We start from the raw sequence: 21,325 nt of genomic DNA, 5'->3' as shown, positions 1-21,325 counted from the left end.
ATGGTATGTGGCTTTATATTAAAGAACATACAGTTATATTTATAGTTCTCTCTCACACAGTTCTAGACCATGATATGTATCTGTAATCTCACAGCCCTCCTTACATATTTCTGTAAATTCCTGCCACTACCTCTTAATATGCTATTTTTCTATTAGGCCCCTAACATGTTTGGCTTTATCATGTCCAGTTTTGCATGTAAGTTTCTTGTCATATCTCCAACCTTCTTAAACAGATTGAGATGTAAACTGTGTGGTCGTATGTTAACAAATATTTATGGCATGGCTGCTTTGTCTTTAAATGGAGTTACCAATAGGTGAGGCCACGTGTCATTTGACTTCTTCAACACAGCAGTTCAGTGAAGGTTCTTCGTGAAAGTGCATCTCACATAATGTCTCTTTACATCATCTGGAATACGTAAACACTTTCTGCTGCACATATACTACAATCACAGAGGTCTAGTAGTTTCAAATGGAAGCTTTCAGTATGTCAGAAACATTCTTTAAAACCTTTCTGCTAAGCAAACCAATACTTTGACTTATTTCTGTTGGGTTCGTGGCTTCCCTGACTTTAAAGGTATTTCAGTCTTACAGCATAGTTTTTTCAGCTTTGAGATTTACACTTTAGTTTAATAAGGAGAATATTCTCTATTTGTGTATATTAATTAATGAATTACCGTTTTAAGAACAGCTATATCTTTTTATGCTACACTTATGAAAATAAATGAAACCAAGAACATTTCTATTATACAAGAAAGTGTTTCATGCAATGCTGGCCTTAGAAAAATCATGATTAAGGAAACACATTCAATATTACTCTCCAGCTTTGTTTTTTCTGCATCCTTTCAATAAATTCTAATTGCCAAGACTACATTGTAATGACTGTAGAGAAACAGATGCATTAAACTGATGCTCTGGAGGGTTCAAGATACTTTGAGGTACATTTTAGTTTAAAACATTTTCATCCAATGATGAACTATACAAAAATATGATTAAGGAATGAAATTGAGTCTTAACTCTTCAAATTTTGTTTTCATATCTCTTTTCAATATTCACAAACTGACCAATACTACTCTGTTATAATTGTGGAGGAAACCGCTTAAGCTGGGGAGTCTGAGGACCCCTAGGCAATGAGAAGCAGTCATATTATAGACACTCTGAGGTGTATTTTAGTATACTTTTCCAACACTTTTATCCAATAATAGCATGAACAAAAACTATGTATAAGGAAAGAAATTCATTATTACTTGTATTTTATTAAAGGAAAAATTACATTTTATGCAAGGCTTAATGCTCACTCTGACAAAATAGCAGTTTTCATAAACTGACAAGCACATGCTTGTTACAATACATAAATCACAGAAGATCCACGGTCACCTTCTGTGTGAATCCTCTTCCTCTGGTGTTAGACTGAGATGAAAATTAACTTATTAACACAAATGTGGAGTGGAATGTTATGCCTCTAGCAGCCCACCTACATCTTGCATTCCAGAGCATTTCTGAAAAATAAAACCTAAAAAGCATGAGATAAACAGATACAAGTATTTTGTGAACAGTAAAAGCTATTAAAAGTGTGTACATAATGTTATGAGTAAGCAGTATTCCTTACAGTGGTAAGCAGTCTTCCATGTACTATAATATAATGCACAAACCCCATATTACATTTTTTCCAAATGTTCACAAATTTTCATAACTTGAGAACTAGGCAACATATACGCATATTCTGAAAACATTATTTTTATTAACCAGACATAATGCTTTCACATGACAAGAAATTCTTCTGTAAGTGCATGTCTATGGAGATACTTATAAAATATGAAATGTGTGTTTGACTGTATAATTAGCAGTAAAAAATACTGGATATATGTCAATATGTGTAACTGACATTGCAAATATCAAAGTTTTCTTCAACAGCATTTAGGGTTTCACCCAATGTCATGCAACAGTTTACAAGTCACTTGGTTTTTGAAGAATTTGGTACATATGGAAATATTGCTTATTTTCATAATTGCTAACAGACAACTAGCTATATTTCCAGTATGGTGCGATATAAACCTGCGCTGATAGTTAATTGTCATGTCTCCCAAACTGGTGTTTCATGTCATAAACCTCTATAACATGTAGGTCTATCAGTTATGAAAATATGAACATAAATTTGAAAATACAAACAACTGGCAAGCAAATATTAATTTCTCCACTGCAGGACATCACAGACCGACAATATTAGTAATTTTGTTAATAACTCCTTGCAATTTCTTATACTGCCTATTACTAGCTGGTAAGCCAATTAAAGAAGCCAGACCCAAACAAAGATCTGGATGCCATAAGGAGGTATGAGTGTCAGCTGAAAGTATATAAAAAATGCATTAAAGTCTTGACTGAGCTAAGGCATAGGTGGCCACAGTCATATATTTCAAGTTGCTGCTATTATATATGCATTCAGCTTGCCTCTTCATTCCAAATCCCAAAAGAAAGCTACCATGCCATCATCTGTGTACCCTCTGATGCCAGAGTTGGATGAAACTGGGCAAAAAAAAAAACAATGGACTACAACATATTTCAAAACATATAAACAGTATTCTTCCTTATTGTACCCCAAAAGAGATAACTTGTATATGCATATGATTTTTGCATGTAAGGAAGGTAAAAACAAATAGAATAACGAATACAGTGATGTTTCTAACTTGGTATTCCTAGACAGTACACTGCTCCTATACAAGATATAGTGACTGTCCATGCATACCTCTGAAGTTTGTGAGAAAAATTGAAGAAATAATGACCACACATATATACTGACCCGTGCAAACCTCTGAAATTTGCAAGGAAAATAAAAGTAATGACATCATCCTCGGCCATCACACAAAAGATGCAGTGACCTACTGGACATGGTAACCATTTGAAAGGTCAAGACCCACACTGGTGAGGCCCGCAATGTGTAGACTGAAATGCAGAAGATCCACGCTAACACACAGTGTTCAAGAGTGGCATTTCTCAGAATATTCTTTTTTCTCCTAGGTAAAACTATTGGACAGATGGTATATACAAGTTTGGGGGTGGGGTGACTTGCCTCCCTACAAAATTAAAGTTTAAAGAAAAGTGAAATTGGATATTTGGTCTTCTCCTGCATTTTCTTTTTTTGGCATATAGGGTTTCAGCATAGCATGTTATGTCCCGACATTTCAATAGGGAGCCTGATTAAACATCTGTGAGCATGACCAATCAGACTAGGAAGGCTACTAAGCCCATGTCAAAACCAAATTTTACAGCCTGGGGGTGTGGGAGCTGTTAAGCCTCCAGATACTCTGAAGGTTGAGACTTTCTGTGATGCATTTCATACCCAACATTGTTTTAAGAAATGACCATCTAAACTGACCAAATGACAAGAAGTTTGGTTACATTAATCCAGAGAAACTCTACCCCACCAACCAGTCATTGCCATATTTGTGTACAATTCAGGTTCCTAACTGTGATAAGAGGATGGCCGTGTAATGTATTTCACATTTGCTCCATATAAACACTTGCCACTCATTACCCCTCCATAAAATGGGAGACATACATTTTCAACGATGTATACCCAGGGATTTGATATTTTATCAAGACACTCCACGGACCAGTTAGTCTACACCTCAACCAAGAGTGATAAAATCCTGGAATTACTATACCAATACAGGGAAGCTTTGCTACCTACCAGACCTAACCTCCTCCCTGTTGAAATAAGACCACAAGTTAATCACGTTCACCATAAGATTAAAGCATTTTCCAATACTTTGGTATGCAGGCATTAGCCTTTGCATAATCTACTAAAACTGATGGCCTGGCTAAATTCACTATCCTTGTACAACCTGATGACTGCACTGTGTATGTGGAACCCTTTAGCACAAGATTCTATACTCCTGAGCATCTGTCCCAATTCTGAAATAAATTCAATGACAAATTTAACAGAAAACCCCTATGATGGAGCTCAGATATAAACAAGCTCTAGAAAGAGAGAAAAAAATAATTTTATGTAAAATAAATGAAATCCAATATACCAAAAATGCCCTTGCTAAGTTAAACAAGTAACTCCAGTTCCTGATCAAATCAACCAAAGCCAGAAATGAGGAATAAATAGCCATTCAGGCAAAAGACCACAAAGCTTTCTTTAACTATGCCAGAAACCTCAAAATTAATGCCCAGCACTGCAAAGAACAGTAAATGATGCTACTACTCAGATCTTGAGGGCATAGGCAACTACTAAGAAAAATTCCACTCAAACTTCAAAACAAAGCTCCCCACAGCAAGTCCTCAAGCTGCTTTTAGGACCAAAAACAAAACTTTGATGAGGGCCAGATAACATACAAGGATGCCTACCAGGCAGTCAAACAGGACTTTTCAGATCCCTTACAGAGGCTGTTGTCTCAAAATTGGCTAAGTGCTGGATGAATAGAAGACAGCAAGTCATTCCAGTGCAAAACAGTGGGGGGGGGGGGGGGGTCAACTGACCTAAGCAATTAGAAAACTCAGACATCTGATCAGCGTCATGTGTAAGGTTAAGGAAAGGATCTTTATAGAATTAACAAAGGACATCAGTAAGCTATAAAGCCACAACCCAAGGCCAGTTAGGTTTTTTCAAGAACAGTTCCTGCTTACTCAACCTGGTCGACTTCAAGAAAGTTACTGAAGCAAACTACATGGACAGCAAACTACATGGAAAGCAAACTGGCTATCAAACTGAACCCAGAAAACTAAGGTGGGTGACTCAAACTTCACTGAAAAAGAGCATCACCAGTACCCCCAGGGCTTTATTACTTTATTTACTTCTTGGGGGGTCAAAGCTAATGTTGAGGGCTTAAGGCTGTTTGCTGATGTCAGTAAACTAGATACCATTATAAACTCTCCCGGGGACACCATGATCTTTCAAGAGGGCCTTTCCCAAACAAATAGTTGGTGTTAAAATCATGCATTAAAATTCAGTGCCAAAAATATATATAATAGTATCATTTGGCAAGTACATCATCTCCTGCAACTATCACATTGATAACACACCACTGAAAATCAATCCAGTAGTTAAAAATCTGGGAACCTATGTAGACAATAAACTGTCCCCTGATCACCACGTATCTGCCATTATAAGAAAGTTATTTTTCATTGCACAGCTTATTAGTAAAGCTATTGTGCCTAGGTTTAGGAATGTGGTCATTCTACTGCATATGGCACTTATTAGGCTGATCACTGTGTAAAATGCCCCCCTTTACATGTACCTCACCAAACACCTGACACAACTTAAATGACTGCAGCATTTTCTCACTAAAACAAAAGTGCCTAAATCATAAGAACTACACCGATTATCTCAAAGTCTTGCCTCTATTTTCAGTTTCATATAAGCTACTGATAGGTGACCTCTGCCTTGCATACAGACATATCTTGTGCTAAAAGGTTGAGAGGTATCTGGACAAAGTCCAAAATAATGGTGAGACAAAGGCCCAAAAATAGGCACAGATTTTAACTATTGCTCTTGTTAACTTAGAAAGTTGTTAGAATAGCAATATTTGTGTTAGTATGCATTTTCTGAAAGATATGAAGTCTGAAACTAAAATGTATATCATTTAATGACTTCAGTCCACAATGATTTGCCAGAACACCACAAATTTTACCATGAACAGAACATAACTATCGATAGTTAGGAAGTACACATACTAAACCTCAGGAGACCCTATACTCTCTGAACTACTGCCCATCCGCAAGTCTAATGGTGGCATAAACACTAACTCAAGAGATCTTAATCTCTTCTGTAGTATAAAAAGAACATGCTGAAGGGATACATGTATCAGAGAATTCCACTTTTTTGCAATAGTCATCCTCTACACACAAAACATTCAAATGTAATCTGGATAAAAACATGGGAAACTGCAAATTCATTTGCATACCTCTCAACTGTCCATAATTTCAAAGAATGTCCAGATATTTGGCTCCTATTTTGGGTCTGTTATAATATTTGTGGTATTCGGGCAACGAGCTAAGGACTGAAACCTCTAAATAATGACAAACATTTGAGTTTCATTCTTCAGATATTTCAGAAAATTCATTATAATGCAAAACTTGTTATTTGAGCAATGTTCCAAGTTTATAACATCATCTAAAATCTGTCTCTGATTTTTGATGTTTGCCTCCCCATGATTTCTGGCTTTCTTCAGACTTCTTGCGCTATCTCTTTTGGTTGAGTTATGAAGGTCTGGAGAATAACACCATTTTAAAAAAAATAACTGGGATTTACAGGCAAATACTACACAGTCTGCAGCTGAATGGGAAATGGCCATGCACAGCCCAGCAGCAATTTATAGGTTAGTGAGTAGATGTTTCCTGCAAAGATTATACACAAATGTCAGCTTAATGAAATGCAAATGAATGTGGATAAGTAGGGCAATGAGGTCATAATAGCATGCAAAGTATATAAGGTGAACGCAGGTGATCATAGTAAGTAGAAGAAATGGTTCAGCTACGTGTCAGAATATATGACAGTAAATTATGCCAAAAACATCAGAGATGCAGATAGCCAAAATTCTTAGGATTCTAGTAGCAGTCATGCCGAAGTACCAGATCCTCTACAAAGGCAAGGCAAAAGGGTGGCTGCCTTGGGCACAAGTTGGTAGAAGGTGTGATTAGCAGGTGGCAAGGGTTTAGGAGTACAGCACTGCATGGGAAGTTCCACATCCTACTTTAAGAATTCAGTGGATTAGATCCAGGTTCAGAAGTCTGGGCCTTGATACAGAAACAGTGATAGCATAATGTCATAAAAAAAATGATACTTTCAGTATTAACATCAGTCTACATTGGTCAGTGCATGGTCAGGCAATGCTGTGGAAGACACATCTCCACATACACCACACACACAGGAGAGTTGAGTGGGTCATACAGTCATTGACAGCTGCTGAGCTGCACAATGACACAATATACATTACAGTGGGTCCTCCAACTCAAGTCACAGGAGGTGGAGATGGTGATCCTTTTGCACTCAAGTTGTGCCACACCATGACTTCAATCTACATCCACTACACTGAATTATTACAGTAGGATGTGAGACTTCCCATGGCAGAGATAGTGCCTAGTCAGGTGTCCTGCCAGTGTGGTACATGCCACAGCTACTCTTGACAAGGTATGACAAAATATCGTACACTTCTTGATGTAGATGACAACTGTGTATCCTGAGATGGCTACCTTACATAATCATACTATGTTCATAACCCATCATTGACCCAAAAACTGCTATTCTATATTAATTGTGAGCGTACCTCCAATAGTGATAGAACAGGGGGAAAAAGATAATCATTGTAGGTTTGTAGTACTTATGGGCTGCTGTCAAGGGAGGAGGATTACACTGACATTTACTTATATTCCACCTAAATGTGCTTCAATGGAGCCTAAGAAAATCTTGGAGGAAATAATATGCTTTCCAGTAGGGAATACTGCTTATAGGTGGGGATTGAAATTTGATTTGCAACAGTGAAGATGTATCTGATGAGTCTGTAATGGAAAATATAACAAAAATCGGTACATTTTTGAATACATTTATGAAAATATTTGGTATGCATTATGTGAATTCAGTGGTAGGAGTTCAAAAGAATTTACACATTTCCCAAGGTACAAAGACTGGGCTAGGCTAGACAAATTACATACATGAACACATGCATTTAACTGAAAGTTTTGATACTCATCCAATAACTTTACACATAGTAGTGTTGGCTTCCTGGGTCAACACTATTGGTTTTACTAGTGTTTTATTTTAGATAATGCGTCAATAATAACTAAAATAAAAATGCTCGGTAATGACATAAAAATGAGGCGCTGGCACTTCCTCACCTATCTGTTAAAAAGAGAGGAATATAAGGAATGGGTAAGTGAGTTATTTGATAAGAAAAACATTGTTTCTGAAAATATAGCTATGGAGTGGAATAAAATAAAGTGGAGTTTAAAAACAGCATGGAAATAAAAAGAAATATGATTAAGTAGTAACAAGAATTATTTAGAGGGACTGACAAAGTTTAAAGTATTACAGAATAGGAAGAATCTCACAGAATATGAAGAGGTGCAGTTGCAGAGTGCTAAAGAGAAAATAAGGGACTACCTCGATAATATGCATGAGTTTAGAAAGATTGCTATGAAGCAACTGTTTTTTAAAATAAGTCCAGAACACAAAAACTTTTAGCACAATGACTTAGGCAACAGAAAGTAGAACGAGTTGCTGCCAAGCTTTGGGAGCTTATAACAAGGAAAATAACCAGAGATCCAGTAGAGATATTAGAAATATTTCAGAAATTTTATGAAACTGTATAAACCAGAGAAATGTGGAAATCAAAAAAAGTAGAAATGTAAATGTTTATGGAACAATTAAATATGCCAAGGTTAGAGGTAGGTGAAGCTCAATTACTAACAGTTAGGATAGGAGCCAAGATAGAAATGGTGATGTCTATCTAACCAATCTACCTAAACATTTTCAGGATTAGATGGTATTTCTGTGTAAATTTGGAAGCTAGGAGGGAAGTAAGTGATAAAGATCTAGAAGCTTTGGTTTAACAGTGTTTTAAAAGGAGGGGAAGCTTCAACTTCCTCTAAGAAGGCTATGATGGCTGTAATACCTAAAGATGGTAAAGACCCATCAGATCCAGCTCCATATAGGCCCATTACAATTGTAAACCATGGTTACAAAGTGTTTATGTCTATAATGGCTAAAAGAATGGCAAATGTGATGCCAACATTGATAGATGTGGATCAATATGGTTTTGTGAAGTGCAGACAAAAATTTGACAACATTAATAGGACAATGATGATCCACAAGAAAACAAAATGTAAGAAAATACCCCTGTTGTTGGTGGGTCTTGATGCAGAGAAAGCATCTGACAGAGTAAGATGGGATTTTATGAGTAGTGCATCGGAAGCATCTGCATTCCCTGATAAAATAAGGTTGATTAGGAGGATATTTGAAGGATCAGAGGAGAAAATTAAACTTGGGGGTTCCTTTCTAATAAGTTCTGTTTGTGCAAAGGAACCAAGCACAAGCATCCTATTCCCCTTTGTTATTTGCATTACATTAAGCACTACTGGCAAACAAAATAAGGGACTCAGAAATTCAAGTATATAATTGGTATAGGCAAGAAAAGATGACTTTATTTGAAGATGATATTTTAAACCTGATAAAACCCAAAAAGGACATTTCAGTATTGTGGAACATTCTCAGTTTCAAGTATTTTCAAGATATAAAATTAATGAAGATAAAACAAAGACAATAACTGTAAACTATGTGCCCACAAAGTTATTGGTTCAGGAATGCCCATATTTATGGGGGACATGATAAAATTAAGTATTTGAGACTATTAAGTATCCAGCTACTATACAAGCATGCAAGACAAATATGCTCACAACCCAAAAATTCTGGGCCTCAATAAATGGTATACTGCATCCAGGAAAGTCCACAACTCCAACCCCTGTGCTTCCAAATAACCATGAAAACATTCCTACTCAGTTTAACAAATTATTTACCGAAACAGTCCAGACCCTTGCCAATGCCCAAAATAGTACTAGCAGCCCCACACCAATAACTACCCCAACCCACCCCAATATACAAAACAATAGCCCCAGCTTTCACCTCCACTCTGTATCCACCAAATCAATATCTAAACTCCTTGGTTAACTTAAACCAACCACTCTAGCAGCTGATAAGCTGCCAGCAGACTTCCTTCAGATCTCAGCTGAAGCTATAGCCTATCCTGTCTCTATTCTCACAAACAGATCTCTCTCAGAATGCAAAGTCCCCACCTCATGGAAAACATCATATATAATTCCACTGCAGAAAGGAGGCAACTCCTTAGAGCTCATCAGCTATCGCCCAATAGCAATCCTATCACCTTTATCCAAAATATTAGAGAGAGTTGTTCATACTCAACTAATACAGTACCTCCAGAATAACAACCTACTCTCCATATCCCAGCATGCTTTAGACCTTCCCATAGCACCACAACAGCACTACTATCATTCACCAACATAGTTAACCACCACAGAAACAATGGTCTATTTGTTTCTTCCATAATCTTAGACGTATCAAAAGCCTTTGGCATGATAAACCACAGTCTGCTTCCTGATACCCTATCCACCCTAAATATAAGTACCCCCTCTATATCATGGTTCAACAGCTACTCATCTGCCCGTCAGCAAGCAGTCTTATGGCAGGACCAATTGTCCCCCCCTGTTACCAGTAACCACAGGAGACCCTCAAGGATCCATCCTTAGCTCATTGCTGTTCTCTCTATTTACATATCAGATCTCTTTATCCTCTCCCACTGCCTCAGTAGTACAATATGCAGATGACACCACCCTCATATGTGCTGCCCCTACCCTTAGTGAACTGCAAACCCTTACCCAAAATAACTTCACCCTAGCCGAAACGTGGTTCACTAGCATCAAGCTTCTTCTTAATCCCCCCAAAAAACAAACTAATTCTTTTCAGTCCTGGCAGAGCTCCTCCCTTAAATAATATTTTCACCATTATCTCCAAAGAAAACATTCAAATCAGTCCAACCACACACGCACACTAAACTGCCAGGCATAGAAATAGGCAATAAGCTGAGGTTCGACATCCACATAGCACAAACCATTAAGAAAGTTCATAAAAAACTTGGTCTCTTCTACAGGAACAAACAGTTTATGACAAAACACACCAAAGTAACCATCACAAGGATTCATCTTCTATCCACTCTCTTCTATGCCTCTCCCATCTTGACCAATCTCCACCAAACTGATCTAAATAAAATGGAATCTTGCTACAACAAGATTGCCAAGTTTGCTACTGAAGCCTCATATAGGTCCCACCACCGTCTATCCTTTAAGCAACTCAACTGGCTTGAGTTGCCTCATATACTTCTACTCAATCTTATAGCGCACAAACTCTACTACCTCCCTGAGATAACTCCAGCACTTCGGCACCTAATTTAGCCCCACATTCCCTCTAGAGCCTTAAGATCTAGTAAACAGAACCTCATAACTGCCATCAAACACAAAAATGAAGCTGGTAAGTCCCTCTTTGCCAACACCATTGCCAAAACCTGGAACACACTACCAAGCCAAATAACTTCTACCACCTCCTTTAGTCAATTCAAAAAACTCCTGAAAACCCACTATCTAAGTAACTGGTTATGCTCATGCCACTCACCAGGCTAATCCATACCAAGAGAATTTTTCAGGGTACAGCTATGTATAAACAGGTTCTCCCCTGAAAGCTTTCAAACCTGTATAAATTTACCTTACAAAACTTATAACTGCAAAAGAAAAAAAAATGTACCTGTGATTGTCTGCTGTAAGAAATGTTAATCACTAGCATGATGTTGTGTTGTGTGTATATATACTATATGTATGTTTGTTAATCACCAGCATGTTGTCCTGATGTGTATATATGTCATATGTATGTTCTACTTCTTTTTACTCTCATGTAATGTGGAGCTTTTCTCCTCAGGCCTCTGCTGAAAATGGACATGTGTCCAGTCGGACTTTCCAGGTAAACAAATGTAAAATAAAATAAATGAAGTTTAAGGGAAGGCAAGAAGTGAATGGGCTTTGTAATGTAGTTTGACTGACAATGGCTGCAAAGATAAGTGATGATAATGTTTGCAACTGACAATATGTCAATATGGTTTGTTTTCATTTAAATAAATATATGGTTGCCTATGTAATAAGTGATAATTTAATAAAGATGTTTCTACTTTAAAAAAAATGCCAGTCTGGGTAGTGATAGCATCACTGGCCATCCTACACATGAAGGTAGACATGGACGTTGTGTGCACCTCCCTGGACCTCAGAAGACAAATCATTACAGCTCTCTGGAATCCATATCCTTGTGAAGCTGCTGACAGTAATGGGTGACACACCTTCCCAAATGCCATACAACACTAGCTTCAGCTTCATGCTGGACTGGGAAGTTGCAGACTATGCCTGAATGATAATCTGGCACATCTGCTGATTAGTCCTAAGTGCTGACCATTAATCAGTGGGCCGACATGTATCATCATCAGGTACACTTCTGAGCCTGTGCAATGGTGGGGAAGCCTTCATCAGATGCAGTGCACTCAGGTGCTGCTACAGCATTGGTATTGCATCACAGGTGTTCTTGTCTACAGGGTAATTCTCCCCCACTGCAGTTGGTACATGATTAAACTGAACAGCCTCAGGTACACAATACGTGAGGCCACACCATTACTCTGTATTTTGGGTGGATGCCTACTGAAGAACAGTGCAGTGTGTCATCTGTAATTTGGACAATTGTGTTTTGTTAACTCTCTGTCCTGCAGTAGCCTCTGGTGTCACCACAGCAATGGTCGACTTTGTAAATACACAGCAAAATAAACATCAGAGTGAACACAAGTACCTTAGCTACAACTGAGGCCCTGTGTCATGCAAGCCAAGCATGCCCATGTAACAAGTACCATACAATTCCAATCTATCATCATTACACATCCTGACATGACTAAGTAATGTTCCTATGACAAAGCAGACACAGTATATGCTGTAGTATGCTTATAGTCTATATGTACAGTGGTAATGTAAACAGATACTGCTGCAAGTGTTATTAAACTGGTGTATCATTGGCCTAGATGTGTGGTGGCTAATCCAGCTTGAGGTTAGTGTACACTGTCGCAGGGAGGTTTCCAGTACCACTGTCCCCCTGTAGGGTTACCATAATCTGATTCACCTGCTAGCCTGCTGCTTCCTGCCACTGATGTCAAGATACAGTGTCTTGCATACCTATCCCATGAAAACTGGTTAGCTTCCCTACTTCCTAGCAGGCACTGAACATGGATCTCGAGTGCCTGTAGCAGGATGTCACTTTCAGAATGTTTGAAACTATCCAAGGTATGCGGCCCTTCTTGTTCTCTGGACATATAGACAGCTATGAACATAACAGTTATAACAATAAACTATACTGATGGGACTGGAAGGATGACAGTTGCATACACAGGAGTAAACTAGGTATAGCATGCTTTAATCAGACAGACAGCTATGGGGGTGTGCCATACTATAGTCAATTGGACAGATATGGAAACACAGACAGTTCATGTAAATACCACACAGTGCCATGTGTGCAATCTCTGTACGGCCTATGCTCCTAGTCAATAATTGCAGGTGTGTATAGAGGAAGACAGTTATCTGTGGTGACAATATTAGGAAAACACAACTCAAGAGTTGTACGGAACAACTATTTGTAGGGATACACATGTATAGACATGCGAATACTGAACTAAACATCATAGTCTGCCATGTGCTATACAAAGGGTATACCCTCCCATTACAAACAGACACTGAGATACAAGACAGGACAGGTTGTTCTGATATTATGGGTTAACTTGCTGCCAGTCCAATCCATATTCACATAACATATAAAAATATACATATTCATGTGGTTAGTACTATGTAAACTGAATTGTCAAGCAAGGGCAGACATCTTTGGGAAGGGAGACCAAGACAGCTTATCATATAGTTGAAGAGTATGAAGTACCTTCTCAGAACTTCCTGCAAGCCCAGAAAATGTTGTTTTTCTCCAAGTACTCAGACCTCCAAAATAGCTGTGTATGCAAGTAAGTATCCAAAAGGTAGAGCTCTCTCTCATTCCTAAGCTTTGTACCTCATTGTGTCATATACAGAAAAGTGAGGCCAGATTCCCAGAATGTGTCTAAATCACTTTATTTTGCTGCCATGCATCTCTGACATGAAGAGCGGCTAGGTGCTTATACCTGCATCACACATTCAGTGGTCATGCCCTTGTGCAAGAGACATGCACAAGCCTACAAGTTGCATTTCTAAGCAGCAATGAGCATTGCTATCCATGATTCACATATTATGTATGTGTGATTCACAAGCTACCATTTTACTCCACTTGAACGTGACAGCAGTCGCCATGGATTTACACAGCACTGGGTTCCTCTGACATTTCCCAGGGAAGACTGCCTGTCTGGCGCATGAAGGACAGCAAGATCATGCTTTATCCTTCAACACCAGTTCAGAGAGAGGTTACTGGACACCTATGACTGTCTAATGAGAAGTTTATACTTGATATGACCTGGCTGAGGTGTTGACTACAGCAACAGACATTGCCACCATGTCACTGTAGCGTTCCACGTGTCATTATTATGATCTGCAATGCAGCCATCCTGGTGTGTTCCTTATGTGGGAAGCAGAAGTTAGGCAGCAGTGCCCTGCATGGTGCAGTTAGTGACTGTCATTGTATTTTTATTTTCCCCCAAGTCGTGCAGCACTTTCATGCAGGTAGTTCAGCTCTGATTTATGTACGTTTGTTTCAGTATGTTTGAGAATTGCTGTTGCTACTGGCAGATCTTTGTAACAGATAGCATAGCAAAAGTGTGTAGGCTGCTGCATGACGCTTTTATCTCAGCTGGTGGTGCTGGCATATACTATAATTTGCCAGCAACACATTGTGGATTTCTGCTGGGACCTACTAAAAAGTGGCGTTATGCTAAACTATCTTAGGTGCCTGCAAGCTATGTGGTGTATCCCTCTGTATACTAAAATCGTACATCTGTGTAGATCTGCTAACTTTGCACAGAGGACACATACTTTCCTACTGTCTGGGGAATTGAATCTATATAGACTCTAGTTTTGTTAGTGTTCTGCTTTTTTTTTCTTACCGTCACAGTTCTTTGATGTGACATTTTCTTTTCAGCACTAACAGAACAACAGATGAACTATATCAGCTATCTCAGCAGGCTGGAGAAAGACTAGTGACTGTGCAGGGCTAAACAAAATAAATATATATGGACACACACACACACACACACACACACACACACATATATATATATATATATATATATATATATATATTGTGTGTGTGTCTATATATACATATACATACATATATATTATATATCTATTACAGCAAAGTTCCTAATGAGTCTCCTCCCTCAATGTATGCCCAGACAACAGATGTGCTAAGCAAGCTTCAATCACAATAGGCCCCTGCTGAGACTATGGCTGAAGAAGGTGAACAGGCTGTCAGTGCCTAACCAGAAGCAGCTATTAACCTCTTACAGGCAAGTAGGCTGGCTCTATTGCCTAAGATGGTTGAGCCATGCCTTCAGCAAGTGATGGTGGAGGCCTGCCATTGAGAAAACAGTGACAACCCATACTGCCAGAATGGAGAAGCTCCTAGGGTAAAATTAGATTCATTCACCCATATGGACCTGCCTACTGGACAACAGAGGTGGGTATGGCCCATAAAACTGGCTACTCTGATCCATCAAATGATTATGTATCACACTAGTGTCCTTCTGGGGTACGGCAGCAGACTTCACAATGCTGCTAATAACTCACTCTAATCCTACCATTATGTAACCTCTCTTCTTGAGTCTAGCCCAATACCCTTTTTCTATGTCCAGCCCTCCCCATCACCATTTGTCTACACTCAGTTTATTTTTCTCTGGGATGCAGTGGTCTGTGTAGTAGTATTTTCAGCGCTTGCCAGCTCTTTGTAAGCAGGGCTGCTTTTTTTTAACTCTGCCTTGCTCCTATTTATTTATTTTTTCATACACAGTTTGGTCTGTTTGCTTAATTACTTTGCTGATCATGTCTAAATATCTAAATGTATCTGTAATTTTACTATGTGGAGCTTTTCTCCTTGGCCTCTGTTGAAAAAGGGCCTTTTTGGCTCAGTCAGACACCTCCGGTTAACAAATGTAAAATAAAAATATATACAATAAATGTGGATGGAGAATAAATGCCTTACATTATAGCAGAGTTTAAACAGGAAGAAATGAGAGAAAATGGAGAAATCTTTACAACTATACTACGAGTAATACTAACAATAATCAGCCTGGTATACTTCACCTGTGCTGACCAATATAAATGTCTACATTTAGTTAAGAAAGTTTAGAAGACATCCTCTGCAATTTAGATTCTCCTATGGAAATAACTTGGCTTCTTGCTTCTGTTTTGCAAGAGAATGCACCTCGCAGTCCTCAGTCTGAGGCTGCAGAAATCACTTTGATAGAGAATGGAAGGATTAAATGACAGGTTACATGCTATGGGGGATGGATGGCAGGAATATTCTAAACCGCCAGCACAGATGTGACTGCATCAACAAAATGAGGGTAAGTATTACAACACTTCTTAGTAGGGGAAAAGTCTTTTAGAATGGTAAAATTCAAAGGATGATCATCCACTGAACAGTGGCAGGGATGAATGCAGTCATTTTCATAATACAGTAAAAAAAGAAGTCAACCACCACTTAAAGTAGAAGTGATATTTTAGACTGGACACTTAGAAAACATGTTATGTTTCCTCCCTATACTAACTTGTAAGTGTAGTTGCTATAACCCAGTCAGAAAACATCGCCAGTCTGAAGAAGACATGCTAAATAATATGGTCATTTCAATATACTCATTAAAATATTGGTGTGACACAAATTCATAATACAATAAATTAATGGTCTTAAAAACACTGAACTCAACTTTTACAAACAGCAACTGCATATTATTCATGGGGTTACTCCAGTTATTTTTACTTAACGTGAACAGAAGTTTTGGTGTTTGTACCGCTTACTTAAAGTGATTAAATATTTTAAGGTTCACACTTCTTAACAGGATGCACAGCATAAACAACTCTTTGTCACGAGTTTTGTACGATCCAAAAGAGGTAGTACATTACCAATTATAAACTGGCTTTGACTTCAGATGGCTGTCCCAACAAATCTTAGCTGACAAGCTTTAAAGCACAGCAGATTCCTGCTTAAAGCCACATATACATCCAAGAAACAGAAACCATGCTCAGCCCTTCAAAGCTCTGTTAGTGTAAATGTTTAACTTGTATATAAATAAAAGGGTATCCTAGGCAGCAACTGCACTAGATACATTCCAAATGCCCACCCCTTGGCTTCTCTATATGCAATAGTATTTTCCATAAACATCATAGGACAGTGTAACAGCTAAATCTTGTACTCCTAGTGGCAATAGACAGATACTCGGTGAAATGTTAAGAGGCGAGTATAAATATTCTTGCAGTTTATACAATAAGCCTTTGGCCTGAAACAAATGGCTCAGGAATTTTCAACCCACTAATCATTTGCATTATTTACAGAAGTCTTTTATGAGGTTTCCCTATAATGACTAACACCATTTTGTTGTCTCTGTGATCTTGCATGCAATGACGTGCACACAAAGCGCATGCAGACGTATACTCACTTTAAAGCTAGCATTCTCCACAACACTGAGGGAATTTTTTTTCTTAGTTTTTTTTTGTTAGTTATACTAAAAATGTTACCTAATTAACTTAACTAGTAAAGTACAAGGAACCTACATTATTTAGGTGACGACATATTCAGTTTTTAGAACCATTCAATAAAACAGATCAGGGTATTCTAGTAATTTGCTTGCTGAACAGTTGTAATCTATATCTAGAATTCCTACACCTAGCATACCCTAGAAACTACTAAATAGTAGTAGTGCAAGCTAATTCAAATAGTAGTAGTGCAAGCTAATTCCATTAAACATTTTTCATATTTTTTAGCTGACCACTCCAATGTATGAAACATTAGAAATTTAATAAAACATTTAAGAGGACTACTCTCAAGATGGCCCTACCATAAAAATCAAAGGGCTTCAATTGCAAAGCTTGATAGGATCTTATGACAATGAAACATTACTACCACACTACAACTAGGCCAGATAACTGAGGAAAGGTCAGTTCACCTAACTGTTTTACACACAGGATGCAGGTCATGTCCTTCACCCAAGATGCTGGGGTTTTAGCACTGGCATGCTACACCCTGACAGAAACAGCCTAGCAGGCTTCAGGCACCTTAGCTGTGGCATCCCCTTTATTTGACACCGATGGCACATTTCCAATGAAGGTTGGAAAAATCCACCACTTGTGAGGACTGAAGGGGGGGGACAGAAAGGATGAATTCCAAAGTTGCCAGCACATGCTGAGGTTGGACCCTCAATGGGCATACTCACAAAAATTGTTTGGGACAACTATCCTTATTTGTGATGCAAGAAATAATGAAAACAGAGTGGTACTATAGAGTGCCTCAATGCTCAATGACAAAATATCCTACTACAAGATTGTACTATTTCAAAGTCACACAGAAAGGAAATCTGCATGATAAGCCTGTCCTCTAGTAACAGAAATACCGTGACCCTTGCAGCATGTGATTTACTGCAACCATAGGCATATAGCTGGTAAAACCATGACAGCTGAGGTCACCCAATATGAAAGCACTTCAACAGATAATGGCTGGCCACCTACACTTGGAAACTTAGAAACTACCAGGATTCCTTGGTAATCATGATGTGCTGGTAAGCATTTTTTGGAGGGCCCAAAGAGCACATCCAGTCTTTTTCTGACAGGCAGATGGAAATGATGGTCTGCACTATGACCTTACAAAAGAGCTCTGGAAATAAATTTCCTTAGTCTACTCACATCAACAATGGGTTTGATATCATTGATCTTTTGGGGATTACAAAGGATAGGAGGCAGAAACTGGATCCTTTTTGGTTTAATAAGACCTCTTTAGTGGCTTCTTTTTGTAAGAGGTTTAACATATCTCTTCTTGCCATATCATTTTGTTGGTGGGGGGGGGCATATTTAGCATTATTATGCAGCAGGGCTAGGGGTCTAGAAGAGGATTTTACAGACTATAGATATTTTCCTGATCCACATCCCACCGGATGACCATTCATGTTGGCAAATGAAGGGCAGACAACAACCAAAACTCAACTTTCCTACTCTGGAGGAAAAGGCCTCTGGACCTAGACTGGTGCAGTTGTGAAAGAAGGCCATGGTATCACTGGTTCTGCCACTGATTAACACCTTTCTGCTGGTGATCACTCAAAGTTGCTGCAGTCTCAGTAATTTCAACCAGATCCTCTATTTCCTTGTTGCTGGCCACTTGTAATACCAAACTTAAAAGTGTGCTTCACTGTGTTCTGAATAATAGGCATTCAGGACTTTAGAATTTCATGCCAAAAGCTGTAAAGATCATGATCTCCTGCTTCAGTTTCCCCCACTCACACTTATCTGCTTGGTCAAAAAACACTAACCCTTCAAATGTGGCACAGAATGGTCACCTTGGTATCCCCAGAAAAATGTAGGAGATGCAGCCAGATATCACAATGAAAGCTTAACTATATCATATATATAGCGCTAAGTACTCTTTTGGTGTGTTATAAATTTACTAGCATTATTAAACCAGTGTTCAACAGTTGACCTGGTTCGTCTTGGTTTGTTTTACTGGATTTGTTCTCCTTTGAAAGCTTAACTATATGCCTGCTTGCTCTTCATTCCCCATCCAGAGCTACAGTGTGGCTGTATAATGAGTTTTGCATGGAAGACGTGGTCTTCATCTAAAACTGTAACATAAAATATCAATCAGGCAACCATCTCTCAGTGGAAGAACAGTGTGTGTGATAAGTCAAATTTCCTCAGTGTCCTGGAAATTGCATCTGGTGGAGAAACAACAGAACTATAGAGTAGGAGGCTCTTTTACAGCTGTTGCAACAACAATGGAGGGTACGAAAAGTCATCATTAGGAAGCAAGAGAATCTTCCCTGTCCTCTTCAGGACAATAGTATTTAGCATTAAGGTTTTCCCATGCAGTCTTAGTCAACAGATGTATCATACTGTTGGGGGAGGACCAGGAAGAAAGGGAATATGGGAAGCTTCTTGCTTAATGCCCTAAGGGAAGGCATGGGGGATACCTCCTAAAACCTCCCCAATTTAGGGTCATCCAAGGGGGTAATGAGGTAAGTACAGTTGTGTAAGTAAACTTACCATAACAGTTGTTGTTCAAATAATCACTGATGCAGTAGCCTTAGCTGTATGGGTTATATCCCAAAAAAGATACAACACCCAGCCAGCATCCAAATCTTTAGGGCCCAAACTGTCAGGCAGCTTAAACTGAGATGACTAAAAGTCAGGTTTAGGCACCAAGCCCTTCAGAGCTTTCCTGCCAACAGAGAGAGAAAAAGGCACAGCCCTGAAGGGGCAATGTTAGGAAAACTACAAAATAAATAACCACACCCTGACAAACAACACAACAAAAATAAATGGGATGGAGGGAGAGAGTGGATACTACAGCAGTGATCATTAAACATCTACTGTTATGGTACGTTTACTTACACAACTGCATTATGTTCATCATATTGGTCACTACTGCAGTTGCCTTCCCTATATGGGTAGAATACCCTAACTTACTATATTTGGGAGGTGGAAGGAGAAGATTCCAGGATCTCCTGGAAAATGGTCCTAGCAAACCTTGATCTGGAAAAAGAAGGAATCAAGCCTATAGTACTTTTTAAAAGTATGTATAGCAGATCAGGTTGCAGTTTCTAGAAGTCAACCCTTTCCAAAAAGCCATAGATAAAGCCAAGGCCCTGATAGAGTGGACCTTGACCCTGCCTTGAAAGTTTTTTCTTGTGGTGAGTATAAAAAGATAATAGCCACAGACAACCATTTGGAAATACTCTGTATTGACACTGGTTGTCTCTTCTTCTAACATTCACAAGAAAAATACAGCAGATTGGAAGATCTGAAAGATTTAATTCTGTCACGTTTGTAGCCGAGTTGTCATTGAACATTCAATATACGGAGTATACTTCCTCCCTCATTTTTAAGATCATTAAAAAAATGAGGGAATGAGTACTTTGGCTTAAAGTAAACTCAAATACCACTTTAGGCATAAAAAAGACTACTTTTCAAACAAAATCTGTCTTCACATAAAGCAAGACAGGATTGCCCCATCATAAAGGCTTGCAACTTGGATACTCTTCTTGTAGAGATCATAGCAATCAGTAAAACTGTTTTCTGCATTAAGAACCTCAAATCAGCTAGATTAGCTGGTTGAAATGGAACAAATGCTTGGTTCTCTAACACAAAATTAAGATTCTAAGAAGAGGCCACTGGTTTCTTGGAGACCTCTTAAGTAAAAACCCTTTTAAAAACATTTTGATATGAGAAAGCCATAAAAAAAGAAGATCCATGAGCAGACATGCTGAAATGGCTGATAACTGAACATTGATGGAAGAGTAATAAAGGCCATAAGAAAATAACTTGCACAAATACTGTAAAACCAGTGAACAAATAACCCAGAATAGGTGCTGGTTATGTCGCTGCTGGCACTAACTAGAAAACTTTTTCCATTTGATAATTTATGATTTTCTAGTAACAGACTTCCTTGCCTTCTTAAGTCTTCTGTACTTGTTGCATATCTTCAGTAAGCAGATGTCCAATAAGACCCCATCATCCAGGTAGTCAGTTGAAGTTGATTGTGGTTGGGGTGCATCAAAACACCTATGAT

Source organism: Protopterus annectens, chromosome 9.part0, assembly GCF_019279795.1.
Source record: "Protopterus annectens isolate FY-2018-M chromosome 9.part0, PAN1.0, whole genome shotgun sequence".
Taxonomy (NCBI): domain Eukaryota; kingdom Metazoa; phylum Chordata; order Ceratodontiformes; family Protopteridae; genus Protopterus; species Protopterus annectens.
Note: the sequence above shows the minus strand (reverse complement) of the source record.